At 37.4% G+C, this 15,453-nt stretch overlaps 1 pseudogene; it reads right to left on the minus strand.

Moving 5' to 3' along the window:
* Nucleotides 1-7,634: 7,634 nt before the first annotated feature.
* On the minus strand, nt 7,635-8,477 carry LOC133228275 (chromobox protein homolog 1-like; annotated as a pseudogene).
* Nucleotides 8,478-15,453: the final 6,976 nt, after the last annotated feature.

Consider the following 15,453-nt stretch of genomic DNA (forward strand, 5'->3'; position numbering starts at 1 on the left):
TGTCTGACAGACTGAGCCAGACATTCTTCTGTCCATGTAATGTTTCAGGCAAGAATACTGGAGTGGGTACCCATTTCCTTCTCCTGGGGATCTTCCTGACTCAGGACCAGAACCTGAGTCTTTTGCATCTTCTGAGTTGGCAGGCAGGTTCTTTACCATCTGAACCAAATTCTAAGTGAATAGAAGGCTGACTTGCCTCTTGCTGCTGCTGCTGCTGCTGCTGCTGCTGCTGCTAAGTCGCTTCAGTCGTGTCCGACTCTGTGCGACCCCATAGATGGCAGCCCACCAGGCTCCCCCTTTCCTGGGATTCTCCAGGCAAGAACACTGGAGTGGGTTGCCATTTCCTTCTCCAATGCATGAAAGTGAAAAGTGAAAGTGAAGTCGCTCTGTCCTATCCGACTCTTAGCAACTCCATGGACTGCAGCCCACCAGGCTCCTCCATCTATGAGATTTTCCAGGCAAGAGTACTGGAGTGGGATGCCATTGCCTTCTCCAGACTTGCTCCTTAGCTTTACACTAATTTCAGATGTTGAAGTTTTCCTTCTCTGGTGAAAAGAAAAAACAAAAAACAAAGAAACATAAACTGAATGAGAATATGCAAAAGAGTGTATTTCTAAGGTCTGGAGAAGGTTTCCTAAGGTAATCAACACCACAAAGACATGAACGTTCAGAAAGTGAAGACAGAAGGAGAAAGGAAATTGTTGAAGTGACTCTTTCACATAACATATTCACTGCTGGAAATCTCTGAAAGAAAAGAGCGGTTCTCGAAAGAAACAGACCAAGAACAGACACTCAAGTCATTTTTGTCCTCACTCTTCTCCAGAAACACCATGGTTTCAACTTGGAGTTTCCTAATGTGCCTGTTTACAAATACAGAGACCTAGTTTAGATTCACTGAATTAACAGAGAGAGGCAATCATCTAAATTCTGAGATTTTTTTTTTTTTCACCAGACTGAGGGCAAAAGGAGGAGAGGGAGTTGGAGTATGAGATGGCTGGATGGCATCACTGATGCAATGGACATGAACTTGGGCAAACTTCGGGAGATGGTGAGGGACAGGGAGGCAAAGAGTCAGACATGACTGGATGGCAGAACAACAACAACCTGTACTGAGATGGCAGCCATAATTTTATCAGGGAGACTTTTTAGACTGGAGATCTGCCATACCATCTTCATATTCATTTGGTCTTTGGTAGTGGTGGTTTAGTCGCTAAGTCATGTCCGATTCTTGTGACCCCATGGACTAGGAACCTACCAGCCTCCTCTGTCCAGTAGGTTTTATTTATAAGGGGAAACTCCTTGAGCTAGAATCTAGTTATATCTAATATTCAAGTTCTAAGTTAAAAAAGAAACTGGCAATACAGATCAAAATATATCCTGTAAAGGGTAAATAAATTGAAATATATTGAAAATGAATCAAATTTTCATATTGAGGATAAGTATTTAATTATGTTGAAGAGAGGATAAATTGGTTTGCAAATCAGACAGAGTTGTCTGGGTGCAGAATTGTATCTAGCATAACTTTCACTCTATGAAAAAAAATTGAAAGGGAAGAAGAGGAGAGCTCAATAGAAACTAAAGGATAAATTATCAAAACAAAGTGGAAATGATTTCTATTTTTCAAAGTATATATATATTTTTTGATTTCCTGCTAAGTGAATACAAAATGAGTCTTTACTCATTGAGCCTAGAGCTATAAGCACAGGGTTTTAAAGCTAAAGCTAGACTTTTATTCAACATACATGTCAAACCATGTTTTCTTATAATAACTGTAGATTTGTTGTTGTTGGTTTCATTTTGAGGAGATATTTATTACCTCATTGTTTTGCAATGCCCTTCCTAGGAATCAGACCTAGAAAGCTAGTGATTGCTTCTAAGTTTCAGAAAATATCTTGAGTTCTGCATTCATGCTTATAAGCCCTCTACTGGTTTTTTTTTTTTTTTTTTAATTTAAATTTATTTTACTGGGGTTTTGATGCACTGAAGTACACAGACACCAAACCAAGTGGAAGCTGGGCAGAAACACTCTCTCTGTCTCCCTGAAAATGTGAAATATTGAATGGAAGCTGTCTTTTACAGTAAATGCTATAAATAGAAGGTCCAGATAGCAAAATAGACTTCCAGATAGTTTGCTTTCTAATGGATACATGCTAATGGAAATTTCCCTTCAAAGATTACAAGGACATTATCTTTCCAAAATAAAAGTTTATTTTGTGTGACCTCAAATCTAATACTAGAGAAAGAAGAATGGCATTAGATATCTTTTTTTAACTCTTATGTTCTTGAGTTTTTGGTCCCTAGGTCACTGTAATGCCCTAGATCATTTCCAATTTGCTAAATTGAATATCCAAACCAATGAAACTGAGTTTCCCATTGGGACATCATTAATATATGAATACTATCCTGGGTACCACAGGAAATCATTCTCTATCACGTGTCTACAAAATCTCACATAGTCAAGTGCCAAAGATGTCTGTAAATGTGAGTAAACCCATCACTGGAGTGTTCCCACGGTGTCAAAGTATCAATAAGATCATATATAATTTTTCCAAATTTTAGTGATAAGGCAATTTTGTCAAACATGGGCAATCAGGCAGATGTAAGAGTTGGTCTTACAGGTTATCTCTAATAATTGGTTGAAATGCTTATTTCATAAGAAAGTTTCAAGGAATATTTGCAGGAAAACTCCATTTGTTACAGGGAAATAAATAATGAATTACTCAAGATAAGGAAAAAAAAATATTTTAGGAGATGCAAACTGTTTGAATAACCAAGAAAGAAAAATTATACTGGTGGGACACAAGTCCACAAGTAACTTTATATTTTAATAAGAAATTAGAGGCAAATCTAGAGTGGAGATCTCTTTGAAAGTGATGCTTAGTGGGTGGCTAATTCTGAGGCAGTCTGGTGAGGTTCTGCAAAATGTAAAAAATCTACAGAACCATCAGAATTGCATGTGCTCTTCTGAAAGTAATAGTCAAATGGGAATAACTTGTTATACACTATCAAAAGTTCAGATTAGTCTGCTGCTGCTGCGAAGAGTCGGACACGACTTTCACTTTCAGATTAGTCTACCTGACTCCAATTCTGTTTCTTTCCCAAGGAAAATCATATTAAACTCCCATGAATGGTGTGGCTCACATAGATATAGACAGCTACTTGGATCCAGAGTCAATTTTTCTTGTAATAGAGGGTGATTTGCAAGCAACAGCTCTTGGTTCAAGAGTTGCAGGACAGAAATTCTACTTTCTGGGCATATCCCAGAAAGGAGGACTAGGCTGTTTCCATTTGCTCTTAAAAAGGTTGAAGACAGATTTTCAACGCCTAATTGAAATGAAGAAAGGTATGATAAGATCTGAGGAAAATTCTGTATCCTTGCCGGAAACCAGAGCAGTGCATACAACAAAAGATAGGTATTCACTAGGTAGAAAGTAAGAAAATGAGAAAATGTGGAGAGGGTACAGGCAAACCACACATGGAGCCAGAACCCAGAGAAGACATTGCTGTAAGAAAGAGATCATGAAGCAGCTGTGTAGAAAGCAGATCTTAAAGGTGATGTCACTGCTTGTTTGCTAGGGCTGCCATAACAACATGTGACAAACTGGGTAGCTCAGAACAACAATAAATTTTATTCTTCTACAGTTTTGAAGTCTAGAAGTAAAAAATCAACATGTCAGCAGAACATGTTCCCTCCAAAGCCTCTGAGGCAGGATCCCTTCTTGATTTTTTTTCCAGATTATATTAATCTCAGGCCTTCCTTGGCCTTTTATACATCACTCAGGTTTTTGTCTCTGTCTTCCCATGGCCATCTTTTCTCTGTGTCTCTATCGTCACCTGGCACTCTCCTCTGTGTGGGTCTTGATGTCCAAGTTTCTTTTTTTTTAATAAGTACTCCAATCTTTTCAATTAGGGCCCGTCCTAATGACATCATATTAATGTGATTATGTCTACAACTATCTTATTTCCAAATAATGTCACATTCACGGGCATTGGGGATTAGATTTTCAACACACACTTTTAGGGAACACTATTCAACCCACAACAGAGATCCCGTGAAAATGTCAGACTTTATGTTTACTGGGCAGCAGCCCCACCTTTGGTGTTCACTGTTGCTCAGCATATGGTGCAAAATCTCAATCTCACTCCCAGGGGAGCCACTGAACTAGTTAGAGAAAATTGGTGAATCTATACTGTCCTGATGAACACCCCAAAATAGCTTATGGCCTTCAGCAACTTCGTTAACAAAGACTTTACCGATCATAGAATCTATAACCCAATAAAATAAAATTAGGATAAATGTAAACACTTCTTTCTCCGAGTGCAATGTATACATTCTCTGACAGTACTCTCTTTTTTTCGTGTGTTAGTGAATAAGAGTGACCTTCTCAATGGTATAAAATAAAAATCATTGATCTTATGATATATTACAGGTTTGCATATGAACAAAATGCACAAATATCAGACTAAAATCTGAATAAACACACTGAATATGGTAGAAAATTGGAGACTAATAAAAAAATTAATCAAATTCTCCTAGAATTAAGCAAAAGGAGAAAGAAGAAAAGAGAAGTTATGTATAAAAGAGTAAGATGATTCAAAATATATGTAACAAAAGTTCCAGAAGGGAAAACAGTTAAGTCCATACCTAGCCATTACTAGAGAATATTCTGTATCTCAGGGAAAAATGAGAAAAAAAATTGAGTGCAGATGGGAAATTAATAAGAATAATATCTGCAAAAGAAATTAATATACACTGACATCACATCAATCCTTCACAGCACTAATTTGCAGAAGATAGATTTTCTAATGTTTTATTAACATCTAGAGACTACACATGTACATTAGAATATAAGCAAGGACCCAAAAATAACACCTGTATACTTTCCAGGAAGCATACTTCCTGGGAGAAAGAAAGATAAATTCATGCAATCATAAGTATTTTTAAAGGATACTGGTGAGGTACAAAATTGGCAAAAACAAAACTGGCAGAAACAAATTTCGAAAAATGTTATATTTTCAACAAAGTTGTAGAAGTAAATACAGTAACAGAACTAGTTGTTAAATAGTGAAACTTTGCAATGTAATAATAATTTAAAAACAATTTCTAAAGTCATAAACTATATCCATAAAACTAGAAAATGAAAGAAAAAAAACCCCACAGGCTACACTTTTATTATATAAGAGATGGATTGTTGCTGATGTTCAGTCACTAAGTCATGTCTGACTATCTGAGACTCCATGGAGTGTAGCACACCAGGCTTCCCTATCTCTCATTATCTCTCCGAGTCTGAACAAGCTTATGTCCATTAAATTGGTGATGCTATCCAACTATCTCATCCTTGGTCACCCTCTACTCTTTTTGCCTTCAATCTTTCCCAGCATCAGGGTCTTTTCCAATGAGTCAGTTGTTCTGCTCAGGTGGCCAAAGTACTGGAGCTTCAGCTTTAGCTTAAGTCCTTCCAATGAGTATTCAGTGTTGCTTTCCTCTGGGGTTGACTGGTGTGATGTCCTTGTTCTGCAGGAAACTCTCAAGAGTCTTCTCCAGCACCACAATTCAAAATAACATCAATTCTTTGGTGTTCAGCCTTCCTTATGGTCCAACTCTCATGTCCATATATGACTACGGGCAAGACCATAGCTTTAACTAAAATGGACCTTTGTCAGCAAAATGATGTCTTTGCTTTTTAATATGCTGTCTATGTTTGCTCGTTTTCTTTTTCTTTGTTTTCCCTTTTTAAAAAAATTTAAATTTATTTATTTTAATTGGAGGCTAATTACTTTACAATATTGTATTGGTTTTGCCATACATGAACATGAATCATTGTCTATGTTTGTGTAGCTTTCTTTCCAAGAAGCAAGTGATTTTTAAATTTCATGGCTGCAGTCACCATCCACAGTGACTTTGGAGCCCAAGAAGAGAAAATCTGTCATTGCTTGCACTTCCCCCCCTTTTATTTGCCATAAAATGAAGGGACCAGATGCCATGATCTTTTTTATTTGAATGTTGAGTTATAAGCCAGGTTTTCATGCTCCTCTTTCACTTTCATCAAGATGCTCTTTAGTTCCTCTTTGCTTTCTGACATTACAGTGGTGTCATCTATATCTAAGGTTATTGATATTTCTCCAAGCATTTTTTTATAAATCTATATAGCTTTATTAAGACAAAAAACTGACAGTGTTGATATGAAGTTTACTTTTAAACAAAAGTTTTCACAGAAACCTAACACACATTGCTCAGATGGTAAAGCATCTACCTGCAAGATGGGTGACCTGGGTTTGATCCCTGGGTTGGGAAGATCTCCTGGAGAAGGAAATGGCAACCCACTCCAGTACTCTTGCCTGGAGAATCCCATGGACAGAGGAGCTTGGTAGATTACAGTCCATGGGGTTGCAAAGAGTCAGACACGACTGAGAGACTTCACTTTTCACTTTTTTTTTCCTTTCTAGATGCAGCTCTAGACGATGTCAAGAACTGATGGATCTCATGATTCAAGACAGCATTTTGAATTTTAGTTCATTCTTAGGATTAAAAAAATTGTTTTGTTTTAAAGTCAACCACTGCCCCAGTATGAAAATTAAATCTTCTCCTGAGACCAGGGCTTTTGAAACTCTTGAACTTGTGCTGAACCCTGCCACCAATAGTTTCAAAGTTAAAAAAACAGAGACTCCAAGAGTTTTCGAACCTATGAGCAATGGCCCTTGTCTTTCCCTATTCACCTCCCTCCTATACTACTCTCTACCCTTCCCTAAATACTTCACCAGTGGCTTGGATGGAGAAGCTGATATTTATAACTTCAAAATAGGAAAAGAAAGGCTTGTCAATTTCATGAATTAATACCTCTAAGACAGAATGATCTACCTGTGTATACACTCCAATAAGACTTTTTCTCCTCAACCAATTTCCATCCCCCAAATGGCAGCTTTGGTAGCTTCTTAGTCCTTTGTTGGGAGCAGCATTAAGCTCAGGCAGGGAATACCTTGGCTTCTAAGTTTCAGGCATTCACAGCTTTTAAACAGTCTCTCACAGTCCTCATTTAGGTTGCCAATGACATTTTTTGAAAGGATACAATATTATGGACACAGAACCCAATTATCATTAGTTGTTCTTGCCTTTGCTTCACCATTTCCCCAAATCTTAACAAGAATTATCCTAACCCATCTCCCTTCTTTCCCACCCCATCTCACCCATTCCAAATAATACACCAGTAATAGACAAAAGATACACACATGCCACGCTGTAAAAATGTGGAGTTAACATTATCGGGAAGAAGGCTGTGTGGGTTGTGGAGACACTCTTTGAAGATCTACAGTGTCTCTTGCTCTCCCATATCCCATTCTGCATTTTGTCCTTCATAGGAGGCCCTCTGCTTTTTTCTTTTTTCTTTTTTTAATTTTATTTTATTTTTAAACTTTACAATATTGTATTAGTTTTGCCAAATATCGAAATGAATCCGCTTTTTTCTTAAGCAAAGTTCAGAACAGGCTGCCTTGAAACACCGACACTCCTTCCCCTCCACCAGGATGTGTGTGCAAACTATACAGCACTGAATGGCTTTAAAGCACTTGGGCTGCTGTAGGGCACAGAAACTATACTGGCTCTTCAAAGGACATCTTCTCAAGCCACCTTTATGGTGTCAAGACAAGTAGAACTCCTTCTTTCCCCGCTTGAAACCCACAGTTGGATGTGACAGGGGCTGGTATTCAAGAGAGTTAATTCTTGTCATTTTTTTGTCATCATCCTCTTAGGGGTAAGAATGCCATGTCAGCCTTTCCTCATAGAAGGGTATGACAACTTGTGCACACTTGACATTGGCTTCCTTGGCAGGGACCAGGTCATCCTCATTTGAGTTCATTTCATCAGGAACATGAGTTCTCCACTGGAGTCTGTGTCTCCAGTAATCCACTCTGGTTTCAAACCCCAGCCAAAGCCTTGTGGCTTTTCTGACTCTTTTTTTTTTTCTTCTTTGGTTTGCTCTCCTCCCCCTTATCTTCCGAATCAGAATCAGCTTTGTGCTTGCCTCCCTCTGATTTATCTGTCTTGTGTTTTTTTGTGACTGCAGAAACTCAGCAATGAGGTCAGGGCAATCTGGGTTCTCTTCTGGCTCCCAATGTGTTATCCTCATCTGAGAACCCCTTCCACTTTAGGAGATACTCCTCTTTGCCCTTTTCCACTTGACGGTCTAGAACTTTTTCCATCACATATTCTTCTTCTTCCTCTTCTTCTAGCACCTCCTCCACTTTTCTTCTTGTTTTTTTTTTTTTTTCCCCATAGTTCCTGCCAGCTTTCTGGTATAAAGGATGCTGCTGCTCGGGTCTTGCAGTCATCAACCCTCCCTACACTGGTTCAAGCATCCAGACTGTCCCGTCCATCCTCTTCCCAATTTACTATGTCTCCTCTCCAGCCCAATCCCCCAGCTGTCCAGCCAACCCAAGTAGTATTGTCTTAGTCTATTCAGGCCAGAGAGCGGCCCTCCTTATCCCGGCAATCTTGATTCCAACTTCTAACTCTTCCAATCTGGCATTTTGCATGATGTACTCTGCATATAAGTTAAATAAACAGGGTGACAGCACACAGCCTTGTTATACTGCTTTTCCAATTTGTACCAGTCAGTGTTCTATGTAGGGTTCTAACTGTTGCTTCTTGATCTGCATACAGATTTCTCAGAAGACAGGTAAGATGGTCTAGTATTCCCATCTCTTTAAGAATTTTCCGGTTTGTTGTGACCCATAGTCAAAGGCTTTTACAAGTCAATGAAACAGAAGTAGATGATTTTCTGGAATTCCCTTGCTTTTTCTATGATCCAACGGATGCTGGCAATTTGATCTCTGCTTCCTCTGCTTTTTCTAAACCCAATTTTTACATCTGGAAGTTCTCGATGCAAGTACTGCTGAAGCCTGGCTTGAAGGATTTTGAGCATAACCTTACTAGCATGTGAAGAGAGCACAATTGTTCATTAGTTTGAAAAATCTTTAGCACTGCCTTTCTTTGAAATTGGGATTAAAACTGACTTTTCCTGGTCCTGTGGTCACTGCTGTGTTTTTCAAATTTGCTGACATACTGAGTGCAACACTTTAACAGCATTAGTAGTATATAATACTTTTAGTATTATATCTCAGTGGGAATTCCATCAGTTCTACTAGCCTTATTCATAGTAATACTTCCTAAGGCACCCTTAACTTCACAATCCAGGATGTCTGGCTCTAGGTGAGTGATCACATCATTGTGTGTGGTCTTTAACACTTTTCTGTATAGTTCTGTGTATTCTTGCCACTTCTTCTTAATCTCTTCTGCCTCTTTTAGGTCCTTACCATTTCTGTGTTTTATTATGCCTGTCCTTGCATGAAATGTTCATTTGATATCTCCAATATTCTTGAAGAGATCTCTACTCTTTCCCATTCTATTGTTTTCCTCTATTTCTTTGCATTGTTCATTGAAGAGAGCCTTTTTATCCCTCTTTGCTTTTCTCTGGAACTCTGCATTCAGTTGGGTATATCTTTCCCTTTCTCCTTTGCTTTTCACTTTTCTTCTTTCTTAATCTATTTGTAAAGCCTCCTCAGGCAACCACTTGCTTTCCTGCATTTCTTTTTCTTTGGGATGGTTTTGCACATCCTGTACAATGTTATGAATCTCCACTCATAATTCTTCAGGCACTTTCTACCAGATCTAATCCCTTGAAACTATTTGTCTCATATACTGTATAATCATAAAGGATTGATTTACATCAAACCTGAATGGCCTAGTGGTTTTCTCCACTTTCTTTGGTTAAGTCTGATTTTGCCATAAATAGCTGATAATCTGAACCACAGTCAGCTCCCGGTCTTATTTTTTTCTGACTGTATAGAGCTTCTCCATCTTCAGCTGCAAAGAATATAATCAATCTGATTTCAGTATTGATCATCTGGTGATGTCTGTTTGTAGAGTTGTCTCGTGTTGTTGGAAGAGGGTGTTTGCTATGATGCATGTGTTTTCTTGGCAAAACTCTGTTAGCCTTTTCCCTGCTTCATTTTGTACTCTCAATCCAGATTTGCCTGTTACTCCAGGTATCTCTTGACTTTCTGCTTTTGCATTCTGATCCCCTATGATGAAAAGGATATTTATATATTTTACTGTTAGTGGTTGGGGTGTAGACTTGGATTACTGTGGTGTTGAATAGTTTGCCTTAGAAATGAACCAAGATCATTCTGTCATTTTTGAAACTGCACCCAAAAGTGTATATTTTGTCTTGTTGTCTTGTATATAGTTGTCTTGTTCATTATGAGTGCTACTCCATTTCTTCTATGGGTTTCTTGTCCACAGTAGTAGATTTAATCATCATCTGAATTAAATTAGCCCATTAAATTCCCATCCATTCCCCATTAACCCATTAGTTCACTGATTCCTAAGATATTGATGTTTACTCTTGCCATCTCTGGCTTGACCACATTCAATTTGCCTTGATTCATGGACCTATCATTCCAGACATGAATAGAAAACAAATATTTGGACACCAAAATGGAGAAAATACATCAATACCTGTGTCATTTGTGTATATAACATACATGAAATAAATTCCTAATGGGACAAAACATTGGTTATTTATCTTTCAAATTATTAGAGCAACTAAAAGAGGTTCACCTATTTGCTTCAGGTAGGAAATAAGAAGAAAGAAAAGAAAATAGCATGGATAGTATCTGTCACTTTTGCCAGAAATAAACCCCTTTATTATTTGGGGACAAATCTGCTTTTCATCGTTACAAGCTTACCATTGACTGTTATTCAGGAGCGTAATGAAGTGATGACAAAATCAAGGTAAAACATATTTAGTTCAGTATATATGTATGGTTTAAAATCATTTTTGAAAAACAAAATTTTCAAATAGGATCAGAAAAGCATCACAAATCTTGTTGCATTTACAAGAAACTTGCCTAAAATCAAATGATATAGCAGTGTTAATATACAACATATCCAGAACATGCCAAAAAGAAAAAAAAAAATAGTGGCAATTCTACTGTAAGAAAAAATAGATTTTAAGGAGAAAATTATCAGAGAGGTCTATCTACAAAAGGATTGTTTTATTTTGGAACTGGGTACAATTCAAATGAAACCAAGAAATTAAGAAACAGAGTGAGCCATAAGAAATTAAAGATGAAATATTTCTTTCAGTAATGAGAGGATAGAAAAAGAGAAATAAGAAAAGCCAGATAAAATACATGGAGTTCAGTCTAGTCCTTGAACTTCTTTCAAACTGTAGCCTTTCACATTTGTCATGGAGTTATGCATGCTGAGGAAGTTAATGGAATGTGTACAACATAGTTATTTTTTATCTTTGCCTCTAGCAATCAACTTATTGGCCCATCAGCTGCTGAATGTATTCTCTCAGGCAATACTGTCTTTTGGGATTCGGAGACACCAATTGTGAACATGAGTTGAAACCCCTAGCCCCTTTTATTCCATGCTCTATTCTAGAGTTTCCCTCTTGGATTACAAAAAATAAATTTCATTCCTTTTGGTAATAATATCTTTCTGATATTTGAAGAAAACACTCACATTCTTAAAGGTGCTCACAATGTCCCTAGCATCTAGTTCCTCCTGTTTTTTTTTTTTTTTTCCTACATTTTGTGGTATCATTTATTTTAAACAAAGTCTTGAACTTATTTAGAACAGTCCCCAAATTCCTGTTTTGTTGGTTTAACACCTTCCAGTTTGAAACTTATTCTCTCTAGTGAAGGAAATGAATCCAAGATTAGTGAAACTGTCTTGCCTCCTCTCTGTCAACTCTTAACCCCAAGTCATCTGTTCAAGCCCTGGGCTCTCCCTGCTCTCTTATTCTTTGTCTAAACAGTGACATGATATCTCTCCTATGAGCTGTTTGAAGTATGAACTCTTTACACTTTAATACATACAAAGGAAGAAGTACTTAGCAAATTTACAAAGGGTATAAAGAGGATATAAGCCTGGGCTTGGTGATAATGTAAAGAAATCAACATTATCTAACTCATCTGGCAGTAGAATGATTGGTGAATAATTTTCTAACAGACCAGGACACAGTATATATCAAAAACCTTAACTGTATGCCTGCTGTTAATCCAGAAATTCTACAATCTATAACTTTAAGAAATTGCTATGAGTTTTTACAAGGACTAATGTACAAATTTTACCTTCATTATTATTTTATGATAATGAAAAATAAACAGAATTGAAATATTGTGCACATTCTAAACAATGTCTGGAAATGATCTGCTAGAAGAAACAATGCACATGTTCTAATAAAAATTAAAATATATATGTATGTCTGTGTCCCTTCACTGTTCACCTGAAACTACCACAACATGGTTAATTGGCTATACCCCAATATAAAATAAAAAGTCTAAAGTTTGGAGAGAAAAATAAATAAATAAAAATGAGACTTTAGAAGCAGCCCTTAAAAAAATGAGAAAATTCGCTAGACGAAAGAGAGAACTATTCCAAATGTAATCAGACAGTATGATTGTACTCTTAAATAGTACACCAGTTCAGTTCAGTTGCTCAGTTATGTCCAACTCTTTGCGACCCCATGGACTCCAGCACTGCCAAGTTTCCCTTTCCATCACCAACTCCTGGAGCTTACTCAAACTCATGTCCATTAAATTGCTGATGCCATCCAACCATCTCTGTCGTCCCTTTATCCTTTTGCCTTCAATATTTCCCAGCATCATGGTCCTTTCCAAGGAGTCAGTTCTTCGCAAAAGGTGGCCAAAGTATTGGAGTTTCAGCTTCAGTATCAGTTCTTCCAATGAATATTCAGGACTGATTTCCTTTAGGATTGACTGGTTGGATCTCCTTGCTGTCCACAGAACCCTCAAGAGTCTTCTCCAACAGCACAGTTGAAAAGCATCAATTCTTCGGTGCTCAGCTTTCTTTCTAGTCCAATTCTCACATCCATACATGACTACTGGAAAAACCATAGCTTTGACTAGACAAACTTTTGTTGGCAAAGTAATGTCTTTGCTTTTTAGTAGTCCTTAGGTGAAAAATACATTTTAAAAAATATGTTATCTGTATATGTTTGTCTACTTAAGATTACACATTTATATATATATATATATGATATATAAATAAGACTGCACATTATGTAATATGATATAATAGTTAGCAATGGTTCTGTCTAGACAATGGACTTAACATTGATTTTTATTTAAATTAAAAATAATTCAACAGTAATTATGAAATTTTTTCACAGTATAAAATATTTTCTTAACCAAAAATAAACGTCTACTTTAAGATATTCATACCAAATGTGATAGAAATATTTTATATGCTCTTGAATAATTTAAATTAACTAAGAATTGCCTGTTACTTAAATATTACGTGAAACCTGTTCATAGTCATATCTGTGTTTCATATCTTTTCAGCAGTAGTTTTTGATGTAGTTTTTTCTGTCTTTTTATATGCTACCTTATCTTGAGTCAATACTGGCAAAATATATTTTTATTTCTAACATTCTTATTTTGAAAATTAAGCAGAGTAGAAACATTCAATCAGTTTTATAATTCTGAATCTATGATTGTTGTGTTTGTCCTGTATAATGTTGTGTATTTGTGCTTTATCTATTTTTATTAGTTGTGCTAGAACTTTTGATTTTTATTTATTTGATAATCTATCCTGTATGTTATACATATTGAATTTTAAAAAGTTAACATATAAATTCTCACTTAAAATAAGAAGTATATGGACTATAATAATATGTGGACCCATTTATTGAAACAGCAATACTTGAGAGGATCAGAGATCACAATATTGAGGTTACCTATGACTGCAGCCGTGAAATTAAAAGACACTTACTCCTTGGAAGGAAAGTTATGACCAACCTAGATAGCATATTCAAAAGCAGAGACATTACTTTGCCAACAAAGGTCCATCTAGTCAAGGCTATGGTTTTTCCAGTGGTCACATATGGATGTGAGAGTTGGACTGTGAAGAAAGCTGAGCGCCAAAGAATTGATGCTTTTGAACTGTGGTGTTGGAGAAGACTCTTGAGAGTCCCTTGGACTGCAAGGAGATTCAACCAGTCCATTCTGAAGGAGATCATCCCTGGGATTTCTTTGGAGGGAATGATGCTAAAGCTGAAACTCCAGTACTTTGGCCACCTCATGTGAAGTGTTGACTCATTGGAAAAGACTGTGATGGTGGGAGGGATTGGGGGCAGGAGGAGAAAGGGACGACAGAGGATGAGATGGCTGGATGGCATCACTGACTCAATGGACGTGAGTCTGAGTGAACTCTGGGAGTTGGTGATGGACAGGGAGGCCTGGCGTGCTGCGGTTCATGGGGTTGCAAAGAGTCAGACACGACTGAACTGAACTGAATCTGCAATCTTGTAAAAACATGTCTATACATTAGCAAATATTATACAAGTGCAGAAAGGTTCTCAATATTGACATTTGATCATTTTTTAAACTAGTTACCCAAATTTGTAATTAAATATAGCAACAACAACAACAAAAACCCATGAAGTTTTAACTTGCCTTTCCATTTCCTAGGCATTCCTTGAGGGCCACCCCCAGCCATCACCAATGGAGATTTCATTAGCCCCAAGAGAGAATATTTTCAATACAGAACAGTGGTAACCTACTACTGCAATCTTGGAGAGAGAAGGAAAACACGGTCTGACCTGGTGGATAAGACATCAATGTATTGCACCAGCGAAGACAATCAAGTAGACATCTGGAGTGGACCTTCCACTCAGTGCATTATACCTAATAAATGCATACATCCAGTCATTGAGTCTGGACATGGACATGAGTTTGGGCAACCTCCAAGAGTTGGTGGTGGACCAGGAAGAAGCCTGGTGTGCTGCAGTCAACGGGGTCACAAAGAGTTAGACACGAATGAGTGGCTGAACTGAACTACTCATTGAAAATGGAATAAAGATGTCTGAGAACAAAAGCTTATTTTCCTTACATGAAACTGTGAGTTTTAGGTGTCAGTCTGGCTTTACTTGAATGGTCTAGTGATTTTCCCTACTTTCTTCAATTTCAGTCTGAATTTGGCAATAAGGAGTTCATGGTTTGAGCCACAGTAAGCTCCTGGTCTTGTTTTTGCTGACTGTATAGAGCTTCTCCATCTTTGGCTGCAAAGAATATAATCAGTCTGATTTCAGTGTTGACCATCTGGTGATGGCCATGTGTAGAGTCTTCTCTTGTATTGTTGGAAGAGGGTGTTTGCTCTGACCAGTGCATTCTCTTGGCAAAACTCTGTTAGCCTTTGCCCTGCTTCATTCCATATACCAAGGCCAAATTTGCCTGTTACCCCAGGTGTTTCTTGACTTCCTACTTTTGCATTCAAGTCCCCTATAATGAAAAGTATATCTTTTTTGGGTGTTAGTTCTAAAAGGTCTTGTAGGTCATCATAGAACCATTCCACTTCAGCTTCTTCAGTATTACTGGTTGGGGCATAGTCTTGGATTACTGTGATATTGAATGGTTTGCCTTGGA

Source organism: Bos javanicus, chromosome 16, assembly GCF_032452875.1.
Source record: "Bos javanicus breed banteng chromosome 16, ARS-OSU_banteng_1.0, whole genome shotgun sequence".
NCBI lineage: Eukaryota > Metazoa > Chordata > Mammalia > Artiodactyla > Bovidae > Bos > Bos javanicus.